The sequence below is a fragment of the Ailuropoda melanoleuca genome, chromosome 13 (genome assembly GCF_002007445.2).
Source record: "Ailuropoda melanoleuca isolate Jingjing chromosome 13, ASM200744v2, whole genome shotgun sequence".
NCBI classification, from domain to species: Eukaryota; Metazoa; Chordata; class Mammalia; order Carnivora; family Ursidae; genus Ailuropoda; species Ailuropoda melanoleuca.
Genome location: NC_048230.1, coordinates 65,833,562 through 65,853,596, shown reverse-complemented (window position 1 = coordinate 65,853,596; position 20,035 = coordinate 65,833,562). Strand labels below are relative to the sequence as shown.

Here is a 20,035-nt window from a genome sequence, read left to right as displayed (position 1 = left end):
CAAGGAGGTGGTGTCCAGGGTCCAAGCTGGAAGTCCAGAGCCAACCTTGTGAGGCCTGCAAGAGCTCCAGGCCCTGTCCCTGCATTAAGAATGGTCACCATGCTGGAAACCTTGCTGTATCTGTTCATCTTCCTCCTCTGCTTCTTGCTGCTCGTCTGTTACTTCTTCTTTCGGAAAGAATAGGCTCCAGCTCCTGCAAGGTGGGACTGAGGCCTGATGGAAGCCACGGCCAGTCTAGCCCCTCAGGGCCTCTCAAGCACGACGAACTCTTCCTAAGCTATACATGGCCTGGGTCTTTGCCTGTTTTAGGGTCTCCAACAGCCACAGGCCCTCACTGGATGCTTCCCACCAGGGTCAGCTTCCACTTGGGTCTCCATCCCTCCTTCTCCCTAGGTCCCCTAGCTGGGTCCTCTGACTCTCACACCCTCTCTCATACGAGTTTTGCTTCTGGTTCATTTTTGTCCTGGGCTGTGGACCACTGGTTCTGGAGAGGGACTCAGTGTGGGCTCAGGGAAGTTATGAATGGCTCAGGCTTTGCCTTGGGGACAGGCATGAGAAGCAGTGGCCCTCTCCGTCTAGAAACTAGCAAGGCTGGGCCCTCATGAACTAGAGTCCTAGCTAGAGACTGATAGTCTTAGCAGGGACACTGGACTTTCCTTCTATCCATGGTGGACAATCCTTGAAAACAACTGTCTTGACTACTCAATCTGGATGGTCGCAGCTAATTAACTTGGGCCTCCCTGAACAACAACTCTGGACCTTCCTTGCGAACTAAATCACTGAGATCTATGTGGCTTATTTCTTAAACTTTCCTGGCTTAACTTTTTTGCTTGAATACTTGGGCATTCCAGGATAATATTTGGCTTTGCCCCATTATCTTTTGCCATGGTAACTGACCACCTCAATTCTTCACTTTTAAGACCTTGGGTCTTCCTGGCCAAGGGCATCAGACAACCCCCCCACAATTATTTCTTTGGGACTTCCAGGATGAAAACAGAAGAATGCTTCTATGATTCCACCATTACGTATAATATTGGCAGGTGGTTTATGTTATATATTCTGTTTCTAGAATTCTAAGAATTTTTAAAAGTTATGAATGGATATTAATTTTTATCAAGTGTTGATGATGATTATGATGTGATACTAAAATTTATTAAACTGCCTTACTATAACCCAACACCTACTTTGTAAAAAGCCCTTATACTACTGAGTTTCAATGTATTATTTCAGCTGCCTTTAAATTTTTTAATTGTGGTAAAATATGCATAACATGAAAGTTATCTTTTTTTTTAAAGATTTTTATTTGTTCATTTGACAGAGATAGAGACAGCCAGCGAGAGAGGGAACACAAGCAGGGGGAGTGGGAGAGGAAGAAGCAGGCTCACAGCGGAGGAGCCCAATGTGGGGCTCGACCCCACAACGCTGGGATCATGCCCTGAGCCGAAGGCAGACGCCCAACCGCTATGCCACCCAGGCACCCCAACATGAAAGTTATCATCTTAACCATTTTTAAGTATTCAGCTCAGTAGTGTTCAGTACATTCACACTGTTGTGCAACCAATCTCTGGAATTTTTATCTTGCAAAACTGCACTTGTACCTTTGAAACAACAATTCCCCATTCCTGGCTTCCCCAGCCCCCGACAGCCACCATTCTCCCTTCTGTCTCTGAATTTGACTACTCTAGGTGCCTCATGTTAGTGGAATCATACAGTATGTGTCCTTTTGTGTCTGGCTTATTTCACTTAGCAGCATGTCCTCAAGGTTATTCCATGCTGTGGCATATCTCAGAATTTCTTTCCTTCCTTAAGGCTAAATAATATTCTGTTGGTGTGCGTACGTGTGCGTGTCACATTGTTTTATCCATTCATCTGTTGTTGGATACTTGAGTTGCTCCCATCTTTGGCTATCATGATTAGTGCTGCTATGAATGCAGGTAGACAAATATCTCTTTAAGATCACATTCCTAATTGTTTCAAGAACATACCCTTAAGGGGAATTGCTGGATCATATGGTAATTCTATTTTTAATTTTTTGAGCAGTTGCTATACTATACTATTTTCCATAGCAGCTTCACCAATTTGCATATTTTATGTATTTTAAAATTTAAAAACTGAGGTTCAGAAAGATGAAGTCGGGGCGCCTGGGTGGCACAGCAGTTGGGCGTCTGCCTTCGGCTCAGGGCGTGATCCCGGCATTATGGGATTGAGCCCCACATCAGGCTCCTCCAATATGAGCCTGCTTCTTCCTCTCCCACTCCCCCTGCTTGTGTTCCCTCTCTCGCTGGCTGTCTCTATCTCTGTCGAGTAAATAAATAAAATCTTAAAAAAAAAAAAAAAAGAAAGATGAAGTCACTTGCTAATACAGAGAGAATGTGGTAGAAAAAAGTTTTAGGTATGTCTGTTGTATTAATTCTAACACTGCCATAACAAAGTATCACAAACTGTGGGGCTTTCAAAGGCAGAAATTTATTCTGTCACTATCCTGGAGACCAGAGGTCTGAAATCAATGGTCAGAAGACATTCACAAGATAGGAGCGCAGTTACTGCCCTTTAAGGGTACCAGGGGTCTGGGCTGCTTTCCCCATGCCAATATGTTTTGAAAGACGTTTACATCTACATTCACGAGATGGACTATAATTTACTTTCCTTTCAATGACCTTGCCTAATTTTGGGATCATGGTTACTCTGTGAACTGAGAATGACTCCTTCTTCATCTATTATCTGGGAGAAGATGTAAGTTTGAATTCTTTGTGGAAATATTGTTAACTACTGACTTAACACTTTAAAGTGTTCTAAGATGATTCAGGTTTTCTATTTCTCCTGCAGGCGATTTTGCTATATATTTTTCAGGAATGCATTCATTTTACGTAAGTTTTCAATTTTATTTTTCTCTAGTTTTTTACTCTCTGCTCTGACTGTCCTCTGACCTCGCTCTCATTCCTGGAAGTGTTTGCCTCTGCTGCTCCAAATGAGGTTATGCTCATTTTCTGCCATCTTACTTTCTGCTTTTGTAATTTCATTGATGTACTCTACTGGGATCAGTTCAATTGTCCTTTTCTCTCATTTTTTTAAGTCCTCCAGTGTCAAGAGCAGACTGCGACACGTGGAATTTTTTTCTTACATTTTAGAATCAGGTGAGTTCTCTTTCATAGCAATAATGAGGATTTCTCTTGTCCTGTATCAACATTTAAGGCTGCTCTGTTGCCATGCAGTGAGATGTTGACATATGACCCCATCCAGCCCCTAAGGGTTTCCCATACTCATTCCCTCACCCCTCCTCAAGCTTCAGTTTCTGAGTCTTCCTCTTCTTCCCTTTCCCTGAATGTCTTCCTGTTCCCCCTTTCTATGTGAGCCCTTCAAAACCCTGCCAGGGCACGCCACTTCCAAGAAGCCGCCTTTTGGAAACTGACAGAAGGCTGACTCTAGTCATGGTTCCATAGCTAGCCTCCAAGCTGCTTTAGGATCCATGCTTCCTCACGTCCACCATGAAAAATCAAGAAGGAAAGTATCATTTTCCCAGCATGGGTCCCACATCCGACTTTTTGTCAGAGAAGGGCAGGACACCATAACTGACCTTCGCAACAAGACTAAGTTCAACAGGAAGAGAGCCACAAGCAAACCAGGGAGAAAGAGTGAATAGGTCCAAACTCTGGATGTCCTAGCCATTTATATACCCAGATTCACATGAAAACAGGCAGTTTGTTGGTCCTAGTTTTTCTGAGAAAGCCTCTAAATGTGGGCATTTTTGGTTGGTGATGATGTGTATCACGTGAAGAAAACATCTGTTTCATCCAAGTATGCCAAAATATACTTTTCTGACCAGGAAAAGAAATTAAATATTACCGCCCCAAAATAAATTAAATATTATCAAACACATTTTCAAACACCTACTAAATTGTTCTTAGATTGATTTCTGGGTTTGAATTTTGACTCTGATACCTACTGCTGGGAGAAGCAATCTGCCATGGGCCCTGAGTATCAATGGACGTTCTTGCCAGATATGCTAAGAATGCAAGGTCTTGACTCCTCTTTACCTGGGCCCTTTCTTAGAGCTGTGTTTTGCAGTGAGAAACCTTGAAGGAGGAGATAAAGTCTCCTCCCAGACTAAAATCAGGCTGGCTTCTGTTTGCTATAAGTGGTGAATCCCCCCAACGCAGTGGCCCAATCCTGTAACGCTGTAACACAGTATGTGTGCAGGCAGCCATAGTGGGCCCGGCACCACCCCATGGGATCCATGTGTCATGGGAACCAACCTGAATGAACATAAAGCTCTTTCCCTTTTGCCACAGTAATACGGTCCTAAGATTGACTCGAGAATTTTGTGTCCCCTGCCAGCACCCACAAAGCAATAGGCTAACTGGTTAGCTCAAAAGTAGGGTTCACTCTCAGAACATGCACGGTTCTTAACACATATGAACTGCATATCTTGGACAGTAATTAAACTTTCTGAGCTTCTGTTTCCTCATCAGCAAAATGGATAATAATAGTGTTTACCTTATAGGATATGATGATTAAATGGATCAAAATCCTGGAATATAATGTGCGCTTAAAACTTAGTGATGATTTAACATTATGGTATTAGTGTCCTCTGTAGCATTGATGGGATAGGGCATTGGAGTGACAGATATCACACTATAAAAAAAACTGTTGGGGCCGCCTGGGTGGCTCAGTTGGTTGGGCATTTGTCTTTAGCTTGGGTCCCTTGGGCTCCTTGGTCAGTGAGGAGCTTGCTTCTCCCTTTGCTTGCCGTTCCCCCTGCTTGCGCTCTCTCCCTGACAAATAAATAAATAAAATCTTCATTAAAAAGAAAAGAAAAGAAAAAGAAAAAGAAAAAGAAAAACACTGCTATTCCCTCGGGCAGGCCCTTGCTTTCCACCCTGGCTAGGTATGTCCCCACTATTATACCACCCTGCCCGTTTCCTTTGTAACACTTGCCATGATTTTTTTTTAAAGATTTTATTTATTTATTTGACAGAGAGAGAGATAGTCGGCGAGAGAGGGAACACAAGCAGGGGGAGTGGGAGAGGAAGAAGCAGGCTCCCAGCAGAGGAGCCTGATGTGGGGCTCAATCCCAGAATGCCGGGATCACGCCCTGAGCCGAAGGCAGACGCTTAAAGACTGCGCCACCCAGGCGCCCCATTTGCCATGATTTTTTTAAAACTCTTTTTTTTTAAAAAAGAGTTTTTAAGGCAGACACTTAACCAACTAAGCCCCCCAGACATCCCAACTTGTCATAATTTTAATTATTGCATTCGCTGGCTCACTATTCCTACGAGAATATAACAACAACAAAGAAATCAGGAACCCTGACTGACTTCTTCAATATATTTCCAATGCTTATCCCAGTCCCTGATACGAAGTTGCTGCTCTGTAGATTTTCCGGGGCGGGGGGGATGGGAGTCTAGATGAACATATAGATGTATGACTGGTTGGGTGTGTGGGTGAGTGGGTGGGTGGATGGATGGGAAAGCTGGTGCTCCCTAAATATTTTCCGGATAAACGGATGGGCGGATGGGGTGATGGGAAGATAAAGGGATGCTTGGCTGCTTGGCCGCTCAGATTTTCACCTCCTAGCCACGAGGGGGCGCGAACACACCGCGCGCGCAGGTTCAGCCCGAGAGACGCCGCTCTGGGCCGCAGCCCGCGCCCGAGCTGCATTCCCACCCGCGCTGGGAGGGAGGGTGGGTTTCCTGTGGTTCCTGCCGCTTCAGCTAGCGGTCCCTGCCGCTTCAGCTAGCGGTCCCGAACCCTCCCGTACCGTGCCGCACCTTCTCCTCGTCGTTCCCTTTGACCCCCGCCGACAACAGTCCCGGCGCCCCGGGTGAGTCACTGCGGGGCCGCGCTGCACAGGGACCCCCGGCCCTCCAAGGCCGGTGCTGCATCTCCCCCTCTCCACGACAGGAGGAGAAACCGAGGCCCGAGGGGGCGGGGAGAGCCGGCGGAGTCCAGCCCTCCGGATTCCGGGCCCCGCTCTTGGCTCAGTGTCCGGCCCCTCCGCCAGGTGCGGACTTCTCGGGAGGCGGGTCCTCGAGAAAGGGGCCCCGGGTACGATCCGCCGCCCGCGGGGAAGACTCGGGTCCCGCTAACGACCAGAACCGGGTCTGGCGACGCGCGGGCCGAGTACCGCGGCTCGGGGTGCGCCGCTGCGTGTGTTCCCGGGCGGGAGGGGCGCCGCGGACCCCGCGATTTTCACGCACACACCCACCCCCGGCTCCGGGCCTTGAGTCCCCCAGAGCCGTTCATCCGTTGCCTACGAAGTGACCTGAGGAGCGTGAACCCGTTTTCCCGTCCCCTGTCTTTAACGGAGAGTGTGAAAACCCCGGTTGTGCAGGGCGGTTGTCTGCGCTTTCGGTGGGGGGGTGCTCGCAGGGCCGCAGAGGGGCAGCGTGTGGTTCCTGCCTCCCTGCTTGGCACTAGAGCCCCTTCCCCGTTCTCTCCCGTGCCTAGGCCGTGCGAGCTCTGCGGCTGTCTTGGAAGCAGATGGAGACTGTCCCTTGGACGGCTTTGCGGGCCGAGCCGCAGGCAGCACGCACCCCTTTCTGCCCCGCAGGACCGTGGTCCGCAGCGCCAGATGCCCCCCACCCCCGTGTGCAGGGCTGAGGCCTGCTGGGTAAGTGCTGCTGCGCCTGATCACCTTGACCAGGGAGGGGGCTCCTTGCCTTCCTGCCACAGCGCGGGGCGGGGCGTGGTCCTGGAGCGCAGGTGCTGAGAGCCTTCTTGCAAAGCCCTTGCGCAGAAGGAGGCCTGGTGTGGTAGGTGGGGTGGGATGGGATTGGGGTCAGAGAGGTCTGGGTTCAGATCCTGGTTCAGCCCCTGGCCAGCCGCATAATCTTGGCTCAGCTATTTCCTTGTCCTGAGCTTCACTTTCTTTTGAGTGGGGAAACTGCCGGAGCTCTGGGAGGACAGAGGTCTTGTGTGTGTCCTTTGTTTTTGAGCCCACGGTTCCTGGCACGTAGTAGGTACTCGAGCTGTATGTGTGGGTGAATAAACAATGTAGGCATTTTTGCCAGGAGTTGGTCTTCCGGTTGATGATGGGAGATGGAATCTTTACATGAAGTGGTGATGATGTTCCGGGGTCCTGGGCTTGGCAGGGCAGCTTTCTGCTACCTGGGAAGATAGCAGGCTGCTAACCTGGGCTGCCCATGTCCAGGTCACTGATAGTGCAGGGAAAGGATTTGCTGAGAGTGTTTCCCTGTGTTCGGAGGGGTCCACTCCTGTCCCTTTCAAACCTGGAACATTCCCGCACTTCCTCTTTCCTACCACCTTTTAGATGTCTCTTGTCACCTGGTGCCAACGTCATGCTCCCTGGTAGTGGAGGCAGAGGATTCAGGGAAGGGTTGTCCTGTGTTTGGAGGGTGCACGTCCTCACCTTTTAGGAGTTTGCCCATATTCCATCCTGTCCGCAGACACCTTGGGCCTCCAGGGCCCCGGGGGCAGTTGTCTGTGCATGAGTGTCACCGTTGGGGCTTTGACTTCCTCTCCGTGCTGTTGGGAACCAGGCTGTGTGTGTTACTTGTTTTCCTCGATGTTCAGCATAGGTGTTGCCGGGCACCCGTGGCACACGCCTGTAAATCAGGTCTTGGCATCCTTTTCAGGCTATCCCTGGTTAATGATGCATTTGTCAGCATTGGCCACCCTGTCATAGGCCACGCGCTGTCTCCCTCTTTAGAGTTAACTGCTGTCTTTTTGACAAGGAAGTAGTGTGTCTGTTGAGGAAATAATAACAGCCAACATGTGTCGAATGCTTCCTTAACTCTCTGGGAACTACTGTGCTAAGCCCCTTCCTGATGCCTACCATGCCCTGCTGTGAGCAGGGACAAGTTGGATCTGTTGCAGATGAGCCCACCGTGTGCAGAGGCATCGTGAGAGTTGTATCAGGAGCATTCTAGACCCCAATGTCCTTGAGGTAAGAGGTCTCTTCTCTGGACTGTTGGTTCCTTGCATCTGGTTCAGTCATGTGTGGGTTCCTAGGAGCTTCATATGAAGATATAGGGGAGCTGAGAGGTGAGAAGGTAATGTCTTTGAGTCCCCAGATCTGTTCCCTCGATCCCAGGCAGCCTAGATCACATCTAGCCCTTGAAATGTCCTCAGCGGCTGCTGCAGAGGTAGGGTCTCCAGAGTCCCACTGGGTCACGAGCGCTATCTGGAGGGTCTGCCTTCTGTCCTTGGAGTGACGGCAGAAGCTTGTTGTAATGGGAAATGAGACCCACACGTCAGAGACTCCTGTCCTTGGCTTTGAATTCCTTTGGGCTGCTCTGTCAGTGACCTATTCAGAGTCTTATTTTCTTCATTTAAGAAACAAAGTTATGATAGCGGTGATTTCTGTACTGCTTAAGACCACAGGATTCCTGTCATTTCCAACCCTACGATTTTCGCAGCGCTTTTGCCCAAAGTGACTTCTCTTTGATTCCCCTTGGCAGGGAGGTTCTATGGGGCTTTTGCAAGAATGGCCACTCCTGAAGTCCTGTGCTGCCTGGGTGGTTTCCCCAGATTCAGTCTATTCCAAAGGCCAGTAGCACCTGCTTTTCTTCCTAGGTCTCTCTCTGTCTTTCAAGCACCTGCATTCGAAAGCGATCACGGGCTGACTGTGCTCTGGTCATTGATAATGCAGGGAGAGGAATCGTTGAAAGCAGCTTCCCGTGTTTGGAGGGTTCACACCTGTCCCTTCCAAATGCTGGCGCTTTCACACACTCCTGCTGCTCTCCTGCTAGTGCTGTCTGGCCTCAGGCATTGAGTGCTGCTGTGTGCGAGTCAGTGATGGGACACTTGAGCTTTCTCAGCTTGGCCTCCTGTTGTGGGGAACCGGGCTATGTTTATGTTCAAGTTTAGGTACTTTATAGGGTTTAAGGAGCCAGGATGAATTCTGTGTAGGGATACTGTGTGATACTGGGTGATGTATACTGATTGCCATAAGATTTTCAAAGGGCAGCAGTTTTTTGGATTTGGTGGCCCTGGGCAGGCCTTTGAAGGGGTGGGATGTGATGGGAAATAGGAAGGTATTTGGGTAGAGAGGGGCGGAGCAACAGGAGGAGTTTGACACCGGGGTGAGCACAAGCACCTGAGAGACAGATGTGCAGGGATGTAATGACAGTGGAGGGAGGTTGAAATGGTGACCTTCACTCCCAACGTGGGGTGGGTGTAGGTGGGGGGCTCAGTGGGAGGGGCCTCTGAGCTTGCGCTCTCCAGCCATCCCTCTATCAGTTACTATATCTGCTCTTGCCCTGAAAATGCCCATTTTTTAAGACAGTGTTTATTTTGACTCTTCTCTGGGAGCGTTGAGATTCATTTTTGAGCTGTGTTTGGTGTGAAAAAAACCTGGCAGCTCATGCCTGATTAATTGGGGGCATTCTCATTGATAACAGCTTGGAGAAAGATGAGATCACGTTGGAACCTGGACACTTGTGACCTCCTGCCCTGTGGCATCCTCCTCGCTCTAGGAGTGCTGCCTTGGAGCTGGAGATTGCTGGAGGAAGCCTGAGTGGATGGAGGCACTGGCCCTCTCAGGGTGACCTGGGCCCCAGCTGCCCTGGAGGGACCTCCTCATGGTGAGTTAATGCCAAGGGGCTAAGTCGGCCTGTGTTTCAGGTACGGAAATTCCAGGCTGCTGGCCTCATTGGACTTTCTCCTTTAGATTATGTTGGGGTTGATCGTGGACACTGGAGTAGCATGATGAAGAATAATGTTGCCAGGTGAAGCATCGCCAGACCTTCTTACCCTGTTGCCTCAGCACAGCATGGAAGCACTTTTCCCTCTGTGTAAGCAGGCCAGAGGGAAAGCCCTGGGACCCTGGAGGCTTGAGGTCCAGAGCTAGAGACTTCAGCTCTTTCTGCCACTCCCCCAGCAGGTGTCACCGAGCGCCGTGGACCAGGAAGACCGGTTCCCTTCCACCTGGGCCAGGTTGTCCAGCAGCCTCACGTCTCCCAACCTACTCCTCCTGTAACGTTTTAGAACCAAGAGTTTTCTGCACTGTGCATCCTTGTCCTCTCACCCACCCAATAAATCTTGAAACTGCCCTGCTGCTTGTTTTTGTTGTTTGTCTTCTCTTTTTAAATCCATACCTCCATGTGCCAGCAAGGTAGGTATAAAGAAGGCGGGTCATGAGCAGACCTTCCATTTTTTACTCTCTGAGATGTTCCACTTAGTGCACTCCCAAGGCTGACCTAGGGATTGGAGTTGGGATGTAGAATTTGGACTAAGGGTTGGACAATCCCAAGTGCTTCTGGAGGGCTCAGGTTTGGGAGAAAAGGAAAACGTTAGAATTGGCTGAAGGACATCTGGGCTGGGGCTTTGGAAAAGAGTATGACGGTGGGGTGGACACAGAGGCAGAGTCAGGGGCTGAAGTCCTGGAGGAGGCAGGAGTGCCCTGAGTGCTGGGGCTGGGGTTCCCCTGGGGGATTTCGGGAGATGGTTCTGAGCAGGGGCGGGCGTGGCATGGACGAGGAACACCTGTCCTTTGGAGAGCTCTGGGGCTGGGGGAGGCAAAGGCCAGGTGTCGGGATTTCTGTTGCTGTTGCCACAAGATAGATTTGGTCTCTGGGAGTTCTGTTCAGTGACAGTCATGGCACTAGTGTGCCCCATGCCCATGTGCCTCCCCACACGTGGGTAGGTGCTCCTCTGGTCTCATTTTTCAGGTATGGTCCACACAGGAACTCACAGAGGTAGAAAGGGAGGAGTTGATTGTCTATTCCTTTCATGGAAATTGAAATCACCTTGATTGGGGCTGAGGTCAAAACCAGGTGGTCAGGCCTACCTTTGTGAGTTCAGCACCTTGACGGCCTCAGTCCGCAGGAGGCATTCTTGGGGCTGAAGCGTCTGCTCTGTCCAGCAGCTCCAGCAGAGGCCCTTTTTCTCCCTTGCCCCTCTCCTGAATTCCTACCCAAGGACCTGACGTTGCCCACTCTTGAAGGTCCCCTACCTACTCCACTGTCTGGGCCAGCGTCCTCCAACCGTGGCCCTAGTCCCCTCATGAAAAATGAACGCGTATTCCCCAGCTTGGCCAAAGTTCCTTTCCAGTGAAGTTTAACTGTTGGTTGTTGGCTTGCTGTTTGTAGATGTCTTCTCTTTTACACTGACCAGCCCCCTCCTTGCCAGGCAGCTTCCGCCATCTTCAGTAGCCCTGGGTCAGCTTTGTGTAGCCCCGTGCGTCGCGTTCCCTTCCCTTTTATTCTGTTTATTTTCTCATTTTCTTGACTGCCTCCCTGCCTGCACCTCAGTCCTGTGGCCTGGGGCATTTCTGCTGCCATGCCACTTGGTCCATGATCTGCAGGAGCGGGCAGTGAGGGAGTGCTGGGGAAGAAAGGAGGAGGCGATATGGCCATGGTTGCTGAAAGGGCCAAGGGAGGGGCGTCTTGGGGCTATAGAGGCATGATCACTGACTGTGGCTTGGCCTGGCATCACCAAAATGTCCTTCGCAGTAAGCCCAACTGGTCAGGTTGTGGAGGAATCAGCCATCTTTGCCCTGTTTCTGCGGCACCCTAGTACAAGGGCGGGCCGGGGAGATCAGGGAGGTCCTCGCTGCGGCAGCCGGTGCAGAGTCCGCACTCAGCACAGCTCTCCTCAGTCAACAACTCGTTCACTTCCAAACCGTAAACAATCCTTAGCCCTGGCCCAGCCTCTTGGTCTGTCCTCCCCCACCCTCTACCCCCCAGGCCCCATCTGAGCCTCAGCCCTAGCATAGACATCCCATTCTCCAGGGTGCCTGCCAGGCCCTTCTCGCTGCCCACAGTCTGCCTCTCCATGCTAACCCCATGCGCCACTCCCCGTGAGCAGGCCCCAGCCATACTACTGAAGGCTCCTGAACATGCTCTCCTTTTCCTGGCCTACATGCTTGGAACACATCCCCCATTTCAGAGGCTGGCCTGACTCAGCTTGTGTCACTTCTTTCAGGAAGCCTGCCTTGGCTACACCCCCAGCCAGACTGGATTCTCTGCCCTTCCTTTCCTTCGTACCCAGTGTCATTCATGTGCAGCACCATTCTAGGAACTGGTAAACAAAAGAGCAAACCCCTGCCTTCAAAGTACTTAATAGTTTAGAGGACAGAGACAGGCCATAAATAAAATGTGTAGCATGCTAGAGATGGGCTAAGGGAAAAAATAATAAAGCAGGGAAACGAGACAGGAAGTCTGGGGCAAGAGGGGGAGTGGCACTTGAAACTGAACAGACAGGGAAGGCCTCACCTGGCAGGTGTGATTGGAGTCAAGGGAGGGCCTCTCTCCTCTGGGCATTCATGGCAGCCTGTGCTGCCTCCATTACAGTATAGACAGGGTAGTAGGAAGCTTTCCTCTGGGGGGCCAGGCCTAGGGAACTGGGGGGACAGGAGGCCGCAGAGGCCACTGTTGTGCTGAACCTGATGATGAATGGCTGCTGTGTGGTGAGGGGGGCGGCCCATTCAGGTGGGGACTGGCCAGTCAGACTGGGCCGTGTGTGTCTTGAGGGCAGGCTCCGCCTCTGCCAACTCTGCAGCCCCCTCGCCCACCTCGACCACAGCTCCGTAGATTAGGGAAGCACAGCCACGGAGGGCAGCCCTAACCTGTGACCTTGGTCTAGGAATAAGAGCAGGTCTTCTTGGGGAGTTGTGAGTATGTTAGGAGCTGGAGTAATTGGTCACAGGAGCAGAAACAGGAAGAGACAGAGGGATTGAGTCCCTTTAACCACAGGATCTCAAGGTACAGACACTGAGCTCCCGTTGCAGGTAAGGGACCATTTCTAGAACTCTTCTAGGGGAAGATCTTTCAATTTCTAAACCATGTTTGTGTTCCACAAGCTCTGGGGTCCAGTTTTCCCTGAATTTTTGTGAGGCGTGGCCAAGTGACCAAAACTCCTATCTTCCTTTTTTATTAGAGACCTTAGGTTTACCACCACTGTGCCATTATTAGAGCCTCTGCCCCTAACAGCCTGAAAGGTACAGTGACTGACGCATACCAGGAGCTCAGTCAGCGTTCAAGGATGAGGGAAGAGGCCAATGGTGGTCTTGACAATGTGTACCAGGAAGAGCTCATGCAGGCCTCTCCGTCCCCGTGACTACAACTGCCATGTCACCAGGATACCTAACTACACCTGCCCTGGGAAGTAGCCTAATGAAATCATTTAGAGCCTGTTGAATTCTCACAGTGTCCCTTAATCGCTGTGGGGCCTGGAGCACATTCTTTTGCCTCCTTGAACCTCAGTTTCTGGCTCTGTAATTTTTTTTTAAAGATTTTATTTATTCATTTGACAGAGAGAGAGAGAGACAGCCAGCGAGAGAGGGAACACAAGCAGGCGGAGTGGGAGAGGAAGAAGCAGGCTCATAGCAGAAGAGCCTGATGTGGGGCTCCATCCCAGGACTCTAGGATCACGTCCTGAGTCGAAGGCAGACGCTTAACGACTGAGCCACTCAGGGGCCCCTCTGGCTCTGTAATTTGTCCATCAGCACCCACCCCCCACAGTAAGGATAAAATAAGGGATGCATGTTCAGTCACAGGACAGTACCTACCTCATACTGTGTGCTCAGTAAACGTCAGCCATTTTTATTGGATGGGCTTGTTGATGGTTAACAGGAAGAATAAATGTCATGATGACAGACTCATCTGTCAACGTGACACCACAAATACGTTCTTCTTTGCTAATTTGCAGATATCCCAGTAGGACTGGTGTTAATCATCGCCACAACCGATCGAACTTTGATTAAATGCCATGCACTGTACTAAATAATCCTGTAGATATAATGACCTCATTCAGTCTTCGCAACCCAGTGAGGTAGGTTTTATTATCTTCCATTTTATAAATGAGGAAACCGGGGCTCAGAGAAACGAAGGGACCTGTCTTACTTCTAATGAGTGGCTCAGCTGATTTTCCATTGCCTGGAGTATTAAGTAGTGAAAAATGTTGCAGGCTGATCATAAATAGCATGAGCATATCAGGGTGTCAGATGCTTGTTTGTGCTGGAAAACTAGAAATTAGGGTATGTTACTCTTCTGTCCCATCTGCTTCACATTGCCTATTTTCCAGTCTTCTAAAATATTCCATCTAAATCAACAGTCTTTAGAACTGAACTTGTGAAGCTGACTTGTACAGAGACAATAGGCATGTTTCAGCCAACACCAAAATATCAACCATTGTTGATCTTTACTATTGTTGCTTTTTTTATTAGAGACCTTATATTTACCACCACTGTGCTATTACTGTAGGAGAACAGAGACAGAAGAATGAAGGTTCACTCATCCATTCAAAAAACACTTGTCAGGCTGTGCTAAGAATAGAGATACAGTGATGAAAAAGAAAGTTTCTGCCCTCAAGAGGGTTACACACAAGTACATAAGATAGTAAGTTTTATTAATCCACACCCTACATGTCTCCGAACAGTCACTGTGTGCTGAGTCTCGCTGTAAGCTGGGCATACAGCTCTGACCAAAGCAGAGGAGGGGTCTCATGGAGCTTGTAGTCTGGAATAACATTATCCAACAGAAACACAATGCAACCCACAAAGGTAATTTAAACGTTTCCTAGTAGCCACTTAAATAAAAAGAGGATGAAGTACATTTTAATAATATATTTTATTTAATGCAATATATCAGAAAATATTGTCATTTCAGTATATAACCAATAAAAAATTACTAATGAGATATTTTACACTTTTTCCCAAACTAAGTCTTTGAAATCTGGTGTGTATTTTATGCTTACAGCACATCCGGGTTTAGATTAAGCCCATTTGAATGTTCAGTAGCCACAGGTGGCTGCTGGCTACCTTATTGGACAGCAAAGACGTAGGCGGTGAGGGGTTCAAGGCTAATTCCATGTAAGAAGAGTGTCCCGAGGATGCTTCCTCTACAGGACGGCTGCTGCATCCTGTAGAGTCTTCAAGAAGCTGCTCTCGCCTAGGCCCCCATTCCCTGGTATCCCTCCTGGGGATCCTACATCCTGGCAGAGTAGGGCTGGGTATATATCAGGTATGCCTGATGGAGTCCCCGCATCATGTTCCAGAGCCTTCTGGAAGCAGGACTACAAGTTCTGTAGGGCTTCTCTAGCACCAGCCCCACCTCCTGGAGTCAACCTTAGCGTGCCCAGAGTTTGTACATTCGGTCAGTCGCTACTCGCTTTTTGAGTGCCTATTAAGTGTCAGCCTCTGCCGTAAGCAGTGGGAACACACAGCGGTGAACACAGGCCGTTGTAAGCTCACAGTCCCATCATGATAAACGAGTAACCCACAAATGAAGAAATGTAATAAATGCTCTGAAGGACAAATGAAAGTTGCCATGAGACTAAACGGGGACACCAGAGGTCTTGGGGGGGGGTCAGAGAAGGTCTCCCTGAGCAAGCGGAATTACCTGGGCCATGGAGGAGTGGTGCACGTGTGCAAGCAATGTGGGGGACAGAGGGGGAGCTGGAGGAGGGCCAGCGGGGATGGCATGCAGCGTGGAGGACTGGGGCAGCAGCCTGGAGTGAGTGTGAGTGCACTGGCTTTGTGCCACACGCACCTAGTTCAACCTGGCTGGGTGACTTGGGTGACGAGTTTCACCCTCTCTGGGCCTTGGTTACCTCCCTTAAAGGGATGCGATGAAGACATATGAAAACACCCGTATAGCAGACACCCTGATTCATTGTTAAATGATGGACCTCTGCTATTATTTATTAAAGGTTCTTCTGTACCATATCAAGAAGATGGCCAAGTTTTGTGTTTGTTTCCTTGTCTTGGGGCTGTTGGGGCTGAAGGCTCCAAAGTAGTTTTTAGAGAAGTGGAGACAGACCCTTCCCCTTATTGTTTCCCTTACTTTATTTTTACTAGAAGATTTGAACAACACAAGCAACAGACTTGAGTTTTAAAAATAAATCTTTTCTTTTGGAATAATTTTAGATTTACAGAAAAGTTAAAAACCTAGTACAGAGAGAGTTCCATATGCCCTTCACCCAGCTTCCCCTAACAAGCACATGGCTATTACGTAGCCACAGTATATTTGTCAATTAAGAAATTAATATTGGCACAGTCCCGTTACCTGAACTCCAGACTCGGTTTGGATTTCACCAGCTTCCCTTGTAATGTCTGTTTTCTGTGCCAGGATCTGGTCCAGAACACCATGTTACGTTTTGTCAGGGTGTATCCCCCTTTCCTCCGATCTGCAACAGATTCTCAAGGCTTTCCTTGTTTTTTCAGACCTTGACAGTTTTGGAGAATGTTAGTATTTGGTAGAATGTCTTTGATTTGCATTTCTTTACTGGTTTCTCGTGACTAGAATACGGTTGTGGATTTGGGGAAAGAATATCACAGAGGTGCAGTTCTCCTCTCATCACACATCAGGGGAACATGATATTAACATGACTTATCCTTAGTGATATTAACCTTGATCACTTACTTGGCTAAGGGGTGGCTGCCAGACTTCACCGTAAAGTTACTGTTTCTCCTTTTCCAAAGATTCTGGTCTTTGGAATATAGGCTTGATTTCAATACATATTTTAGAAAACATGTTTAGAAATCTTTGCCCAACAATGAGAGTATATATTTTTTCTCAAGCACATTTAGAGCACTTCTAAATGTTGACCACATTGTATGTTGCAAAGCAAATCGCACATACCAATGCATCAGTATCATATAGACTACAATATGCGACTACAACATAAAGACATAAAACCAAAACAAACTTTAGAGAATATTCAGACTTGAATTGAATGAAAATACCATATATTAAAACTTGTGGAATGCAGCTAAAACAGTACACAAGGAGTTTATAACCCCGAATGCTTTTGTTGGGAGTTCCCATCAGTAAGGGAGCATGTGACCCATCACACAGGAGACCTCCCTGTATTGACCCCTGTAGACAGGAATTCAGAGGGTTCAGAACTCCCCAGTGTTCTCGTCTTTGGCACTCCTTCATAACCGTGAGGAAATCAGAACACCAGCTTTATCCCCTGGTAGCTTTATTAGGGAGGTCATTAAGGGTCAAGATGGGATTCCTTGAACTTCCTTGGAAGGGGATCCTCAAGGGCCACTGCTCACCAGAGAAGGTTGTGCTAGGAAAACCTATCCTTTTCTTTCCATTTTCTGTGGCATTGGCTCAGCCAAGCATGCCCAACATCTCTGCTTCTCAACAGTAAACTATGATGTGAATGGATCCCATGAATTGTCCAGTGCACAACTCTATGTGGCTGGCCTGCCTACCCTCAGTGGAAGAGGGATGGGAATGTGCCCTGGGATAAACCCAGCATATGTCTCTCACTGTATGCAAAAAACCAGACTAAGTGTGAAGTCGGAAGTCCACATACAGAGAGAAGCAGAGATGCAGGGCAGGAAGTCTGGTGGCATTCCAGTCCATGGTGTCTGTTGTGTTGGCCCAGTTTGACCTCTGTCCTCCCCCTCATTTGATTCTGTAAGTTTCCAAAAATTATTTCATTTGGAAGCATAAGTCAGGTTTCTGTCACCCATGCATCCTAGTGAAAAGCTTATTTTTCCCTTAACTTGCCTCCAAATGGCCAGTTATTAAGGTATTCCATGGAGGCTTTGCATGAGGCACTGTGGGCATTTTGCTTATCCGGGCTGACTTTCCCTTGCATGACACTGGCCTGCCTAACTAGGTTCCAGCAAACAGGCAGCATGTTGAGTTCTCAAAATAAACACGTTGTGACGGCCCTTGCTCATGGCATTCAGACAACAGTCCATTCTCAGTGGCTTGCCCTTATTTGGTCACAAAACTTATTTTCAGGTCTTAAAAATAAGAGAGCAGGCACATTCCCTTCAAGCAGGAAAGGAGTATATGTATGAATTGGATCTTTTGATGGGAGGGGATGTTCTGGGGCACAAGCAGCCATTACAGTGGGGCCCAGGTTGGCAAGCAAGACTGCCTGGAAAATGGTGCTCTCAAGAGTGGAGGAAGTGAACTCAGGGAAACTGGAGGGGGCTACCGGGGGAAGAGGACACTAGCCAAAGCAGCATTAGTATGTGCAAGGCCTTGAGCAAATGTTTTTTGCATGACTCCTTTCTATATAAGCAATTTGCTTAAAAATATACCACAAAATTCATGGGCCCTTGTGGAATATAGTGATTCATTGATGGGGATTTAGAATAATGGGTAGGGAGGAGGTGCTGGGACTGTATTTATTGTCCTATCGGGGCACATGAAGATTCTTGGTAGTATCCAGGCGCCATCTCTTCCAGTTTGAGTCCAAGAAACATCCCTTCATGTTTTTTTACTATAAAATGTGCCATTCTTGCTTAATTTCATATTTCCCACTGCCAAAAAAGGTACACTATTTGGAACCTGTTAGTACTGAAACAATATAACCTAACTTTGTAGTCCTCTGATACATTTATTTAATGCTTGGTATATTATTTCTTATGATGGTGCATCATCCATGAGTGGTGGTCTCGATACACTGGCTTCCAAGGACTCAGAGTTTTCTACAGTGACTCATTGATGAGAACTACAAATACAAATCTTACCCAGAATATGCAGGAAAATGTTAATGATAATTTATTTTCTGGCCATGTTAAATTTACCTTTTGGAATATTGTTTCGTAAACACGGACAACACATCTTCTAATCATATCTTGAACTCTTCAGGCAATTGTCACTGTGTTCCTAAAGTGTAATTGCTTTCAATGCTGACCACACTTGCCTTCCACACACCGCCACCAGCAGGGAGCACAGGAAAGGAGTCTGCGAGAAGAGCAGTTCCGTTCGTACAAGATGCATCCACCCTTGTTCTGCATGGCTTAAGACAATGAGAGCAGCATGCCATCATGTCCATCAGAGGCAAGAAAGTACATCAATGGGAAGAGCACACTGGCATTGCAGAGCAACATTTCAAGTCATTGGAGGAGATAGGCATAGCAACTCCTGCCAAAGGGGGTGAGGTGACTGCCCTGGGGACCAGCTGAGTGCACAGAGTAAAGGATCCCTGGGGACCAGCAGAGTGCACAGAGTAAAGGATCCCTGCTGCTCCCCCTCCCCCATCACCCTGGCTGCAGTACGTCAGAGAGGTATCATGGTCTGAACACAGAGGTGCAAACCAACATTTGGGCCCACATCATACAACCCATGCCCAAGCATCTTCAGCGGACTGTTGGTAGCTCAGGGTCCTAAGCTCACCCTGGTTTCAATGTGAGGAACAGTCACCAAAATTAGCAGGGTTTGTGCAGATGCTTGAGTGTGTCCTAAAGAACCAGGCTTCTTTCGTCTTTCTGTTCCAACTTCCTTAGCACAGTCCTCCTCATGGTCTCAAGATGACTGCAGCACCTCCAGGTGCTGTGCCTGAATTCCACGCATAAAGTACGGGAAAGGTGAAGGTCACAAACGTCTCCAAAGACTTCACTTTTATTCTGGAGGGAGGATCTCCCTTCGGACTTCTGTCTACATCCTATTGGCCGGAAACTTTGTTTTGTTGCCACTCCTAGCTGCAAGGGAGGTTGGAAATGGTATGCTTTGCTTTCCAGTCTCTGTAGTTCTGAAAGGCAAGGGATAAGTGGTTGGAATAGAGATATTCAGTGAGCCTCTTAGAGTGTTTGTCACACTGCATTTGATTAAAATGCATTGCTTTGATCCACAAAGAGTCCTGGATATAGCCCCACTCCTGTCCTGGAACATTCTTACTCCTTGTTCCTCTTTCCTCTAACAACTTTTCTGGGGTCGGGCTTGGCGGCAGGGGTGGGGGGTAAGGGGGTGGCAAGGTCTTGAGAAAACACTCTTCTATTCTTTTTTTGAGAATATCAGTTCCCACGGTCTCTTCTAACTGAAGGTAAGGAGTTAGCATTTTCTCTGCTCTCTTCAGCCCTTTTCAGACAACCATGCCTTCAGCACTACTCAACACCCTGATCCTGTCTTCTCTAAATATCAAGGACAGTCTCAAGGCCGAGGCTTCCCTCCTCTTCTCTCTCAGCCCAAGTTTCCCCCTTTGCAGTCCCAAGGCACTCGAGCTGTGTCTATTTAAGCGTATTTATTATTTTCCTCGTTGAGGCTGAAACCAGATTATAGAAAGGGGTAATGTTTACAAAATCTGTGGTGCATCGTAGGTCCTTAAACCGGTATCTCCTGCTACTATTATTACTATTTATGTTTACTCGCCTATGTCA

At 48.4% G+C, this 20,035-nt stretch overlaps 1 long non-coding RNA gene and 1 other non-coding gene across 6 annotated transcripts; both read left to right on the top strand.

The window, feature by feature from the left end:
* The first annotated feature begins 5,628 nt into the window (after positions 1-5,628).
* Positions 5,629-10,012, top strand: LOC105235838. Of its 5 annotated transcripts, none has more exons than XR_004619796.1 (6): positions 5,629-5,821; positions 5,902-6,001; positions 6,448-6,610; positions 7,815-7,906; positions 9,363-9,545; positions 9,632-10,012. It is a non-coding gene; the product is annotated as an uncharacterized LOC105235838 (long non-coding RNA). The 5 variants fall into 5 exon arrangements; XR_004619797.1 differs by lacking the exon at positions 5,902-6,001 and having other exon boundaries at positions 5,636-5,821; positions 9,632-9,755; positions 9,845-10,012; XR_854241.3 differs by lacking the exon at positions 5,902-6,001 and having other exon boundaries at positions 5,635-5,821.
* LOC117795815 lies at positions 8,557-8,690 on the top strand. The gene has a single exon (XR_004619974.1). It is a non-coding gene; the product is annotated as a small nucleolar RNA SNORA71 (small nucleolar RNA).
* Positions 10,013-20,035: the final 10,023 nt, after the last annotated feature.